This window comes from Myxocyprinus asiaticus, chromosome 40 (genome assembly GCF_019703515.2).
Source record: "Myxocyprinus asiaticus isolate MX2 ecotype Aquarium Trade chromosome 40, UBuf_Myxa_2, whole genome shotgun sequence".
Lineage (NCBI taxonomy): Eukaryota > Metazoa > Chordata > Actinopteri > Cypriniformes > Catostomidae > Myxocyprinus > Myxocyprinus asiaticus.
In genome coordinates, this window is record NC_059383.1 from 20,157,591 (window position 1) to 20,171,647 (window position 14,057).

The window sequence follows — 14,057 nt, forward strand, 5'->3', positions numbered from 1 at the left end:
TTCCAGTCTTCAAGTCTTCAGTAGAAAAGAAACCAGTGTTTTATTTTTGTCTTTTTTTTAAAAAAATGTTTCAACTTGCATCTGGACTTTAAAGGATTCAGATCTCTTTTTTGTTCAATTTAGTTGTAAGACATCAGTCCACTTTTCATTCAGTTATTTTTTGGAACCCATTCAACTTAAATATTGTTATAAATTGTAAACAAATACTAATGATGACAATAATAATAATAATAATAATAATAATAATAAATTGTTATTAATATTATTATTATTGCCTTTTAATTTTAAATACAACAGTAATATATTTAAATCATGCACTTTTTAAACCCTCACACTTTTATTTTGACATTCTAAACTCTCCAGGAAGTCCTGTATGCGTCATTTTGTAGGCAAGACACAGAATTGATTCAAATTCTGGTAAAATGCACCTCCGGTGCCATTCTAAATTCAATTAGCTTTTCTCTAGCCAAGACTTCAAGGTAAATGTCTATGCAGAAATTAACCTACACCTAAATAAACTTACACTGTGAAATATTCACTGTAGTAAACCCTGTGACAACTAGCCCTGGTCTCCCCTATATACACTATATTGCCAAAAGTATTCGCTCATCTGCCTTTAGACGCATATGAACTTAAGTGACATCCCATTCTTAATAAACAGGGTTTAATATGACGTCGGCCCACCCTTTGCAGCTATAACAGCTTCAACTCTTCTGGGAAGGCTTTCCACAAGGTTTAGGAGTGTGTTTATGGGAATTTTTGACCATTCTTCCAGAAGCACATTTGTGAGGTCAGACACTGATGTTGGACGAGAAGGCCTGGCTTGCAGTCTTCGCTCTAATTCATCCCAAAGGTGCTCTATCGGGTTGAGGTCAGGACTCTGTGCAGGCCAGTCAAGTTCTTCCACACCAAACTCGCTCATCCTTGTCTTTATGGACCTTGCTTTGTGCACTGGTGCGCAGTCATGTTGGAACAGGAAGGGGCCATCCCCAAACTGTTCCCACAAAGTTGGGAGCATGGAATTGTCCAAAATCTCTTGGTATGCTGAAGCATTCAGAGTTCCTTTCACTGGAACTAAGGGGCCAAGCCCAGCTCCTGAAAAACAACCCCACACCATAATCCCCCCTCCACCAAACTTCACAGTTGGCACAATGCAGTCAGACAAGTACCGTTCTCCTGGCAACCGCCAAACCCAGACTCGTCCATCAGATTGCCAGATGGAGAAGCGTGAGTCGTCACTCCAGAGAACGCGTCTCCACTGCTCTAGAGTCCAGTGGCGGCGTGCTTTACACCGCTGCATCCGACGCTTTGCATTGCACTTGGTGATGTGTGGCTTGGATGCAGCTGCTCGGCCATGGAAACCCATTCCATGAAGCTCTCTATGCACTGTTCTTGAGCTAATCTGAAGGCCACGTGAACTTTGGAGGTCTGTAGCGATTGACTCTGCAGAAAGTTGGCGACCTCTGCGCACTATGCGCCTCAGCATCCGCTGACCCCACTCTGTCATTTTACGTGGCCTACCACTTCGTGGCTGAGTTGCTGTCATTCCCAATCGCTTCCACTTTGTTATAATACCACTGACAGTTGACTGTGGAATATTTAGTAGCGAGGAAATTTCACGACTGGACTTGTTGCACAGGTGGCATCCTATCACAGTACCACGCTGGAATTCACTGAGCTCCTGAGAGCGGCCCATTCTTTCACAAATGTTTGTAGAAGCAGTCTGCATGCCTAGGTGCTTCATTTTATACACCTGTGGCCATGGAAGTGATTGGAACACCTGAATTCAATTATTTGGATGGGTGAGCGAATACTTTTGGCAATATAGTGTATATACAGTGTATGCTACAGACATGTCATACTGCATGTTTGTCTATTCTTTTGTGTTCATCTTGCATTAAAAATGAAATAAATACAAGTATAGATCTTTATGGAGCTAGAAAGCCTAAATAACACCCAGCATGAACACAACAATAGTCAACATGAAGCAATGTTATGATGAATTATCATCTAGCTCATTGCAAAGTGCTTCAAAGTGTAATTGAGCACCACAAAATTGTTTCGGTAATATAATTTTCAGTAACCCAAAATCTGAGTCATTGTGCAGACTTTCCACAGGGCAATTCAATCCCATCTCCATATTGCACATTGTGGCATCCCCCCCCCCCCCCCCCAACCACCACCACAACCACACACACACACACACCAAAGGATGGCACAGAAGGACAAAGAAAGTCAACCTTTCTGTGTACAGAAGGGGGGGGGGGTAACGAAAGCCACCTGTCTATGGCAAGCCATTTTAGCTTTTATTCATTCGCAGGATATGAATTGTTGATATCAACAATTCAATTTTTACTAGTTAGAATTCTAATTCTTGATATCAAGAATGTAATTTTCACTAGTGGAAATGCCAATTGGTGATATCAGTAATTACATTTCCACTAGTAAAAATGTGAATTCTTGATATAAAAAATGACGTCATCACTCGCAGAAATCACATTCTTGATATCAAAAATGGGATTTCAACTAGTAAAAACCTTAATTCTTGATATCTGTAATTTAATTTTCACTAGTTGAATTTCACAATGACCTCTGATATTGTTGCAAGCCGTTTTAGCTTTTATTCATTCGCAGGATATGAATTGTTGATATCAACAATTCAATTTTCACTAGTTAGAATTCTAATTCTTGATATCAAGAATGTAATTTTCTCTAGAGGAATTGCCAACTGTTGATATCAGTAATTACATTTCCACTAGTAAAAATGTGAATTATTGATATCAAAAATGACGTCATCACTCGCAGAAATCACATTCTTGATATCAAAAATGGGATTTCAACTAGTAAAAACCACAATTTTTGATATCTATAATTTAATTTTCACAAGTAAAGTTTCACACCGATATGTCATTCACTCTTATTCAAAACGCAATTATTGATATCAAAAATTAGTTTCTTACTAGTTGAAAGTCCAATTTCACATATCAACAATTCTTTTCTTACTAGTAAAAATAGAATTTTTGATATCAAGAATGTAATTTCTACTAGTGGAAATGCCACTTTTCAACAACTGAATTCCAATTAATAAAAATGTTCATTTTTGATATCAGTAATTCGGTTTTCACTAGTGACAATTTTAATTTCTGATATCTGTAATGTAATTGTTACTAGTAAGAAAGTCTTGTTAGATAACATTAATTACACTCCAAATTATTGATATCTGAAATCCACTTCCAGATATCAGAAATACCAAATGTAACATGTTGAAATTCAATTACTGATATCAAAAATTACCATTTTCACTACTTGTAATTCAATTGTTGATATCAAGTATGAACATTTTACTAGTAACAATGTAATTATTGATATCAGTAAAGGGAGCTCTACTTGTAACAATTATTGCCTTGATATCTAAAATAGCCTTTGCAACTAGTGAAAATAGAATTACTGATAACTTAAATGTGATTTTAACAAATAAAAACACTATTATCGATATCTAGAAATACAATTTTAACAGGTAAGAATAGCTATGGTAATGACTTTATGAATATTAATGATACCTGGTTTTCCATGAATCCACTTTTGGAGCCAATAGTAGCAGGTTAAAAAATGGAGGGAGACATTCCATGTGGGTAAAAACAGCTTGTTTTTTGTTTTTTAAGTTTTATTTTTATGCTTCAGAAATGGAAAATGAGAATTCATTTAAATTGTACTGTTTTGTCCATTGTTAAAAAAATAAAAATAAAAACAATATTAGATTTGCATACGTGGGTGGCACTGCAACGCCCCTTTCATCTCATTGGCCAACCCGTGCCGTCTTCTACTGCCTTAATCCTTTTAGCCAGAACGGGCGCACCCTTTCAACCAAAATTATTGCATTTAATCCTAGCACAAACACTACGGAAATTCTCAGTTATTTTTATGGAAAGTATTATATGTATAATAATTACACATTTTAATTTCCTAACAAAATGTTTTCAAATTATAGTTAGCAATCTTTAACAATATTAAATCAATAAAACTTGAATACATTTAAGTTGTATTAATATTAGCTAAAGATCACACAATTATTGTGTTGAAATGTGTAAATCTTAAATATAAGCAATATACACTATATTGCCAAAAGTATTCGCTCACCCATCCAAATAATTGAATTCAGGTGTTCCAATCACTTCCATGGCCACAGGTGTATAAAATGAAGCACCTAGGCATGCAGACTGCTTCTACAAACATTTGTGAAAGAATGGGCCGCTTTCAGGAGCTCAGTGAATTCCAGCGTGGTACTGTGATAGGATGCCACCTGTGCAACAAGTCCAGTCGTGAAATTTCCTCGCTACTAAATATTCCACAGTCAACTGTCAGTGGTATTATAACAAAGTGGAAGCGATTGGGAATGACAGCAACTCAGCCACAAAGTGGTAGGCCATGTAAAATGACAGAGCGGGGTCAGCGGATGCTGAGGCGCATAGTGCGCAGAGGTCGCCAACTTTCTGCAGAGTCAATCGCTACAGACCTCCAAAGTTCATGTGGCCTTCAGATTAGCTCAAGAACAGTGCATAGAGAGCTTCATGGAATGGGTTTCCATGGCCGAGCAGCTGCATCCAAGCCATACATCACCAAGTGCAATGCAAAGCGTCGGATGCAGTGGTGTAAAGCACACCGCCACTGGACTCTAGAGCAGTGGAGACGTGTTCTCTGGAGTGACGAATCACGCTTCTCCATCTGGCAATCTGATGGACGAGTCTGGGTTTGGCGGTTGCCAGGAGAACGGTACTTGTCTGACTGCATTGTGCCAACTGTGAAGTTTGGTGGAGGGGGGATTATGGTGTGGGGTTGTTTTTCAGGAGCTGGGCTTGGCCCCTTAGTTCCAGTGAAAGGAACTCTGAATGCTTCAGCATACCAAGAGATTTTGGACAATTCCATGCTCCCAACTTTGTGGGAACAGTTTGGGGATGGCCCCTTCCTGTTCCAACATGACTGCGCACCAGTGCACAAAGCAAGGTCCATAAAGACATGGATGAGTGAGTTTGGTGTGGAAGAACTTGACTGGCCTGCACAGAGTCCTGACCTCAACCCGATACAGCACCTTTGGGATGAATTAGAGCGAAGACTGCGAGCCAGGCCTTCTCGTCCAAAATCAGTGTCTGACCTCACAAATGCGCTTCTGGAAGAATGGTCAAAAATTCCCATAAACACACTCCTAAACCTTGTGGAAAGCCTTCCCAGAAGAGTTGAAGCTGTTATAGCTGCAAAGGGTGGGCCGACGTCATATTAAACCCTATGGATTAGGAATGGGATGTCACTTAAGTTCATATGCGTCTAAAGGCAGATGAGCGAATACTTCTGGCAATATAGTGTATTCTGTATATATATATATATATGAGGTCTATCATTTTTAGTTAGATAGCCAAGGTAATTGTTAGTGCTGTCAACAGGGTTAAGAGACTAAATTATCATTTTTAGCTTAACCTGTTGAAGTGCATGCCCCCCAATAATTCAAATTAAATTAGTATTTTCAAGTCACCAAATATTTAAATTGACAAATATTTGTTTCCTAAGTCCACAAGATGGCGCAACTAGACAGATAAACTCGACAGCACTGTGTTATTATTGAAAAGAACATTACTCGGCCTCGTTTCCCAGAAGCATCGTAAGCCTAAGTAGATCGAAGAATCCATCTTAAGATTCATCTTAGTATTGCGGCCCGTTTTCCCAAAAGCATCGTAATTTAAGTAGTACTTGAAAATGCTCGTAGATTAAAGAGTGCTCTGGAGTAATCGTACAGCTCTAAGAACACCGCAAGGACACAGACTTGTGCAGACACCTGCAGGACAATCTCGAAATTACACCTAATACAATTTAAATACCTATAGCTACATTTTATGCTCATTTAATATCAGTATAAATACATTTTATCTTATTATTATTATTAACCGACAAGGCTAATAATAATAATAACAATAATAAATTCAGAAAATGGTTAGTCAATATTGAATGAACAGATAAATTAATAAGTAAACAAATTAAGTTATTTGTGGACTAGTTGGTAACAACAGAGTGGTGGCATGATTGTTGCAGAGAACTGTAAAAATTACAGTCAGAGAGAGAAAGAAAAAAGTCAATAAGTCACCGCCGTACATGAAAATTATCCATATAACCTTGCTATATTGAATTAATACTTGTTGTCTTTAGCAGTACCGTACACAGGGCAACTGCTCTCTTCACTGATCCTGGAAGCTTTAACCTCGACCCACAGAGTCAATTTTGAAAACCAAATATTAAAATGCACATCTGATGAACGAAGCAGTGATTGTGTAAAAGAAATACATCGTTCTGCAAAACAAAATGCAGTCATTATGTGGTGAATTAAGTTGTACATTTAAGAAAATATTTTTCAATATTCCCAGCAAGGTAAATTACAAACAATTTCAAAGATACACACAAATATAATGAAGTGGCAATGACGAGCAGCACTATAGTCACATTTCAGCACTGCTACACGGACAGCAACTTTCTTAAGTAGCATTTAAACTGCATCCTCGCACATTCATGTTAAGCGCAGTTTTGGAAAACGCATGTAAAAAATAACGAACATTCGTAAAATCGTTGGTAGAAAACTCTCTTAACCGCTAAGATCAATCGTTATTAGGAAACGAGGCCCCGGCTGTTAAATTAGTGCATTTCATTTTAAATTAAAGAGCATAAAATAATAATAATAATAATAATAATAATAATAATAAAAAGATCTAGCCAATTTATTTTCTCAAAGGTTAAGTAAAAAGTAAAATGTGAAAACCATTATTTTTACGGCTTCTTTACACACACACACACACACACAGGCACACAAGTTTGTTAGATTTTTATATCTACTAGTCCTTGTTCCTCCTAATACCCAAACATTAATTTAGCCTATGATTTTATGCAAAGTGATAGAACACATTTTCATACATTTATCAACAGCACACAGATACATTACACACAATAGTATCCATCTGCTGAGCCACAGAGCCGTAGGTTTGACACTCAGCCTTAAGTCACAGCAGTTTCAGGCCTGCAGTCTCCAGACTGATGTTACGAGCGGAGCTAATGACAGAACAATCATGCCGGAGAGCACGGTAAGTTGTTGTCTATGTAAAGTTTTATTACATTTTTGGTAAACAATTACTTTAAGCTAAGTATTTATCTGCTAACTACTGGATCTGTATAGATGTATTTCATAACGAATATTATTGTGGAAACAGTTCGACTGTCGATCAGGTTGTATTTTTTTTAAATGATTTGGTTTTGAATCACTCAAGCTTTTGTTGTTTAAATAATTGTTTTAGTTTAATTTATTATTATTTAAATTTCTTATCAATTATGTAATTGATTTTTATTTTATTTTGCAATGTATATGTTTTGTTAGGCTTTGTAATTGAGTGTTTTTTTAATTTATTTGATTTGATTAAATACATATGACATTAAATGCCCATTTTTTGTGTCTTTTTTAAGTACTCTTTGTAACTTTAAAGAAAACTTTGAACAGGAAAGAAATCAAATGATCACATATTGGCCTAATATAGTCAAATGGGTAACACCGTACAATAAAGTTTCATTTGTTAACTTGAAAAACAATGAGCAATACATTAACAGCATTTGTTAATCTTGGTTCATGTTAATTTCAGCACTTACTAATATATTTTTAAAATTAGAAGTTGTAAATGTTAACATTAGTTCATAAAATATAAATTAACAAAGAACAATGTTTTATCCATTAACATTAACAGAGATTAATAAATGCTGTTAAAATAAATTTATTTTCTAATTCATGAAACCTACTGTATTAACTAATGTTAACACATGGAACCTTACTGAAAAGTGTTGAAAAGGCTACCATTAAATGTTTTAGTTATCAAATCAAAATCAATGTAAAAACAGCACATTTGAAATCTAAAAAAGCAAACAAACGTAAGAAATTATGCTCCAAACTATAGATGGCGCTAAAACCGCATTGGTCCTGAGACTGCTGAGGCTCTGCGGCTCTGCAGATGGACGTATCTCGATACACATTACAAAATCATACAATGTTATTAAATATAAAAATAATATACACCTTGTGGTGTTGATATGAAAAATTAAAGTGTGGTTTATAAATGACAGAGGAAACGGATCGTGGGGATGAAGAAAGTTCTCTTTTCCACTTGTGTATACCCTGCGAGGTTCCACACCTTTCTTTTTAAATATTCATAAAGTACGTAAGGAACTCCTCATTATTATGCACATATCCAAAAAGTAATTTATGATACCTGAAATGACCATATTAACTAGTAAAAATTACATTTCAACATGTAACAATTACTTTTTAACATGTAAGAATTCAGTTACTGATATCAAGAATTATAGTTTTTACTAGTTGAAATTCCATTTCTGATATCAAGAATGTATTTCCGCGAGTGATGACATAATTTTTTATATCAATAATTAGAAAATTCATAGTGGAAATGTAATTATTGATATCAACAATTGGCATTTCCACTAGTAGAAATACATTCCTGATATCAAGAATTAGCATTTTAACTAGTGAAAATTGAATTGTTGATATCAATAATTCATATCCTACATGTGATTAAAAGTTAAAAGGGCGCCAAAACTATGCAAAGGTAGTTACAGATATCAACACTTACATTTTCACTAGTTAAAATGCTAATTCTTGATATCAAGAATGTACTTCTTACTAGTAAAAATATCATTTTTGATATCAACAATTACATTGTTACTAGTAAAAATATAAATTCCTGATATCAAGAAATTAATTTTCACTAGTTAAAATGTTCATTCTTGATATCTATAAATGCATTTCAACATGTTACAATTGGGATTTCTGATATCTAGATTTCAAATATCAATAATTTGGAGTGTAATTAATGATATCTAAAAAGAATTTCTTACTAGTAACAATTACATTACAGATATCAGAAATTAAAATTGTCACTAGTGAAAACTGAATATCTGATATAAAAAATGAGCATTTTTACTAGTTGGAATTTAATTGTTGATATCAAAAATTTGCATTTCCACTAGTAGCAATTACATTCTTGATATCAAAAATTATATTTTTTACTAGTAAGAAAAGAATTGTTGATATGTGAAATTGGACTTTCAACTAATAAGAAACTAATTTTTGATATCAATAATTGCGTTTTGAATAAGAGTGAATGACATATCGGTGTGAAACTTTACTAGTGAAAATTAAATTACAGGTATCAAGAATTAAGGCTTTTACTAGTTGAAATCCCATTTTTGATATCAAGAATGTGATTTCTGCGAGTGATGATGTCATTTTTTATATCAATAATTCACATTTTTACTAGTGGAAATGTAATTATTGATATCAACAATTGGCATTTCCACTAGTGAAAATTACATTCTTGATATCAAGAATTAGAATTCCAACTAGTGAAAATTGAATTGTTGATATCAACAATTCATGTCCTGCAAATGAATAAAAGTGAATTCGGCTTGCCATACCTGTCCATCAGGAAAGCCACCAGCCTCCCTCCCCACTTTTCTCGGTATATCTGTGCCCAATGACAGCCAGCGATACTCCTTATCAGCTGGTGAGATGAGATTTAGTTCCAGACCTAACACTCATGGGAGGCTATTGATAATGCTAGTCCCCCCTTCTGCTCACCTCTCATTTCCTTGAAGTGGGAATGGCCTCCCCTGGCCAAATCCGAACCACGCTACCATGACAGCAACTGCAAAACTGATTTCAAATCAATGCTACAGGGTGACATCCACCTTGTTTCAGCTATGGATGAATAGGATGAGCCTTAGAAAAAATAGATGCGAGCATCACCGGTGTATGTGCCCTTAGAAAATCCCCTGCTTTTCCCAGTGCTACCCTGATGGCAAGATGGATCAAGGGGCCTGGGTAGCTCAGCGAGTATTGACGCTGACTACCACCCCTGGAGCCGCGAGTTCGAATCCAGGGTGTGCTGAGTGACTCCAGCCAGGTCTCCTAAGCAACCAAATTGGCCCGGTTGCTAGGGAGGGTAATCACATGGGGTAACCTCCTCATGGTCACGATTAGTGGTTCTCGCTCTCAATGGGGCGCATGGTAAGTTGTGAGTGGATCGCGGAGAGTAGCATGAGCCTCCACATGCAGGGTCTCCACGGTGTCATGCACAACGAGCCACGTGATAAGATGCGTGGACTGACAGTCTCAGAAGCGGAGGCAACTGAGACTTGTCCTCTGCCACCCGGATTGAGGTGAGTAACCGCGCCACCACGAGGACCTACTAAGTCGTGGGAACTGGGCATTCCAAATTGGGAGAAAAATGGGATAAAAAAAAAACCAAAAAAAAAAACATATAAAACCACTGTAAATGTGATGCATGGATTTTTAGAGAAAGCACTAAAAATAAGTACTTTATAGATCAGAGAAAATGTTTTTTCCCAACATACAGATGTAAGGTTCAAATGTACATGAAAGTACAAGGGAAAGTGTATATTTTAGGTGCTGTGACAAGTAAGCATTTCTTCAAAGTTTTTAAAAATCTTAATCACCTTTTAACTTTTTTATAGAAGTGCAAATAAACTATTGTCTTAGTTAATATGAGGTTGCTGAAACAACAAGTATAATAATAATATATTATATATGTATAGCTATACAAGATCATAAATTGATGTTTAAAATAGTTGGATGAAGAATGTGTCACACAGCAGGACACTGATGACAATGCTTAAAATGTCATTTTAATTACTCGCATAACTATGTGTAAATGTTTATTTTAAAATACCAGTGAAAACAAATTTGGCCAGAATATGTACATATATAAATATACAAATATAAATATATGTAAAAATAAATAAATCAACAAACATACCTTTTTAAAATGTAGATCTTTAAAGATATTTTGCAGATTAATTGCTCATATTTTCTCTCTATGTGAGTTTGTTGCGTCTTTATATCTGCAGTGTTTTAATTCCTTCCCCAGATTATTCTTAAGAAAAAGTGAAAAGCCCAATGCTTTGACAAGCACTGTTTCTGCTATCCTTTAAACAAAGTAAGCTTCGCAGACTCAGATAGCTACAAAATAATATTTCTCATGACCTATTTATCAGGCGTGAGCATTATTCAGCAAGCCGCACTTAAGCTCCTAGAAATGCTTTGCGGTATGAATAAATTATGCGAAATACTATGTACTGCTCGTAGCTTTACTGTTTGCCGATTTTATTTACACTACTGTTAATGTATTTGTTGTAACTTGAAGTTATTTGTCATTTAGTGATTATTCAGAGCTCATCTTATACTTATGTTGTTTTTGGTTGTCACCATTATTGTGGCCTGTCTTGCAGAGTTTATTACATTTTCGCTTTTTTTTTTATGAGGTCCTATATCACCTTTAGGATGGGCCAGTACTTGCACAGCAACGGGCCAGCCCAAATTACCCAGCGGCCCACCGGAAAAACGCCCGGAGCTCCCTATGGCCAGTCCGCCCCCTGCCCCCAATGGCTATGAATCATTTAATGCTCTTCAAACACAGAGAAAACATATGCATCCCTTGTTCACATTTTTATAGATTTGCAAATGGTTGCATACAACTGTCAAACCTAGCCTATTACACTGATAGACAGCACCTATTATGTGATATTGATCGCTCAGACCTTCCAAGAATGGCATTCCTGTTGATTTGATAAAACGGCAAAGCGAGGTTTGTCTAGAGCAAGTCTCAGTCATAAACTTTAGAAACATAAAATTCAAGTTTGAATATTGCCTATGTTTATCAAAACTTTATTTGACTGATTCACCTCAGCAATTACCCACGCAAGGGACTTGCATGCAATTAGTGGTGTAAATCATATACTAATAATAAGCAATGAATTTAATTACATCATTGATGTAGTGAGAATACCACAGCCAGGAGAGATTTATCTGACACCAGCTTACAATCACGCTGTCCCCAGTTCTTCAGCACCAGCTGCCCTCCACAGAACAGTTGGTGATGGAGCTAATAGAGGGTTGCAATAGATGGCAACAGCAAGAAAAGACTACAGATGTTCAAGAGGGCTGTTCAAAAAGTGATAATAAAAGGCTTCTGATGGTTGCATTCTTTAAATGTTCTGACGTTTGTTATACATTGACAGGTCGTCAATGTATAGGACATTAAGCCTGGGAACAACATATTAATGCAAAATAATCATTTTAATTTGACTTACACAATGAAAATAGCAAAGATTTTATGTTATGAATTGATCTCCTTAAACTTCTAGTTGTTAATCATGATGCTTAAAAGATGCTGAATTTTCTCAAATCTCTCGGCCTCGATTGTCATTTACATAAGTCAAAAAACAATTCTCAATTTTTTTAGGACCGTGTGTTTACATGAAGCCCCCGCCCATTGTGAACTTGTTAAAAGGGTCAGGGATGTGCACCCTCCGAAATTTCATCCACGGAAATAAACAGATTATGCATTACCCATTTGGAAGGTGACAAATAGACCCTTATCCAAACAAAAGGCTGTTTTATTCTCATGGCTCTCTCAGAACTGCACATGGCATGACTCGATTGGGGGCAAATCAATACACACAACTCCCGTCAGAAACGCTCCTCTGGCACGCAGGTGTTCAAAACCATCACGAATGCGGAATATATCTAAAGAGATACTGTTAAAAAATAAGACAGAATAGACAATAAGGTCTTCGCTTATGAATCTACAGCATCCTGCACATCACCTGCATTTGAGCCAACAAACATTTTGATGACAAAAGCATATGCTGAGACATTAGAGAAGTGTTCTTACCCTCTCCAGCCTCGCCGAAGTCAGTGCGCTTTTAAACATTCACACTTCTCAGTGTAAATTTTATCTTTTGTATAGTCCAGAGACGTGAAATGCCTCCCCTTCCCCTGGCGTACAAACGACGGCTGTGTATGTGTGAGTCAAGCCGCTCCACCTGCATGCCCGAGTATGAAGCGACACAGCAGATCTGTGGCGCTGCGCTCGATGCCCGCTTCTCCCGCCCTTTTCTGATAGCAGTGTATGGGCGCGAGATGAGGGCGCGGTCAGTGGAACACCTCACCAATCATCCCGCGAGCAAGCACATCGCCTTCCAGCCTCACCCCAGCGACGACACGATTACTGCGGCACGGCTGTCTCAATGTGACTTACTTGATCAAAATCTGGACCACCACCAGCCATGTCCAGTAACTGCATCTCCTCTACCCTCCTTTTGTCCATTAAACCATAAACGGTGACAGAAATATAGCATTAACAAAACCGAGTGTAGTTTTTTTGACTGACGACGTTCGCCACAGAAAGGCGCGTGCTTGCCGCTGTTGAGATCAGTGTTAATTGCTTTTAAGATTGAATGTGTCACTACTGAAAATAAGTGTTTTAGGGGTCAGGTGAGACAATGAGCACAGAATTTAGCACAGAGTTTACCATACAGCAGAATTTAAAAAAAGAAAAGAAAAAAAGAGCTAAATTTGTATTAAATCTTTCATTCAAATTAATTTCAAGCAGTGAGGTGTATGGATTTATGCACTTAGTTAATGCTGCAAGCTGTTTTACAAGGTAAACATTTCCTTGGAACATTAAATCATTGGTTGATTTTACTACTTTTAACTGTTCCGTCCTCGATTTATACAATATTAGGCTTGTATCAGCTTTAAACGCATTAATGTTTGACGGATGACTTTACATTCGCAAGCTTAGTGTAATGAGCCAAATACTCCAACAACAGCAACAATGATTAATGGTATCTGTTCTAATTCCCCAATGTATTATCTGCAGGCTATTGCTAATAACCAAAAGCACAAGGGTTATAACTTGGACCTCTTGTGTGTATGGGCACGACACATTAACTGTCGTCCACTGTGATCACAGTATGGAGCATCTTACAAAGTATTAGAAGTGGTTGCTTTACATTTGGCATTATCATATAATTTCTGACAATGAGTGCAAGCTTTTAAACATTCCAATAAGTGCCAGCTTCTCCACCTTGGCATTTTCCACTGTGCACCTTACCCACTTAGGAAAAGCATCTAGACTGCTGCTGTTCTTTGACTAACCTCC

The 14,057-nt window shown here is 36.7% G+C and overlaps 1 protein-coding gene across 3 annotated transcripts in view; it reads right to left on the minus strand.

Moving 5' to 3' along the window:
* LOC127431253 (neurexin-2-like) overlaps positions 1–12,949 on the minus strand; it is a 599,363-nt gene extending 586,414 nt beyond the window's left edge. For all 3 annotated transcript variants that reach the window (XM_051681607.1, XM_051681606.1, XM_051681610.1), the window contains exon 1: positions 12,786–12,949. The gene's annotated coding sequence lies outside the window, so the exon portion shown is untranslated. The remainder of the gene's footprint in view (positions 1–12,785) is intronic.
* Between the last annotated feature and the right edge of the window lie 1,108 nt (positions 12,950–14,057).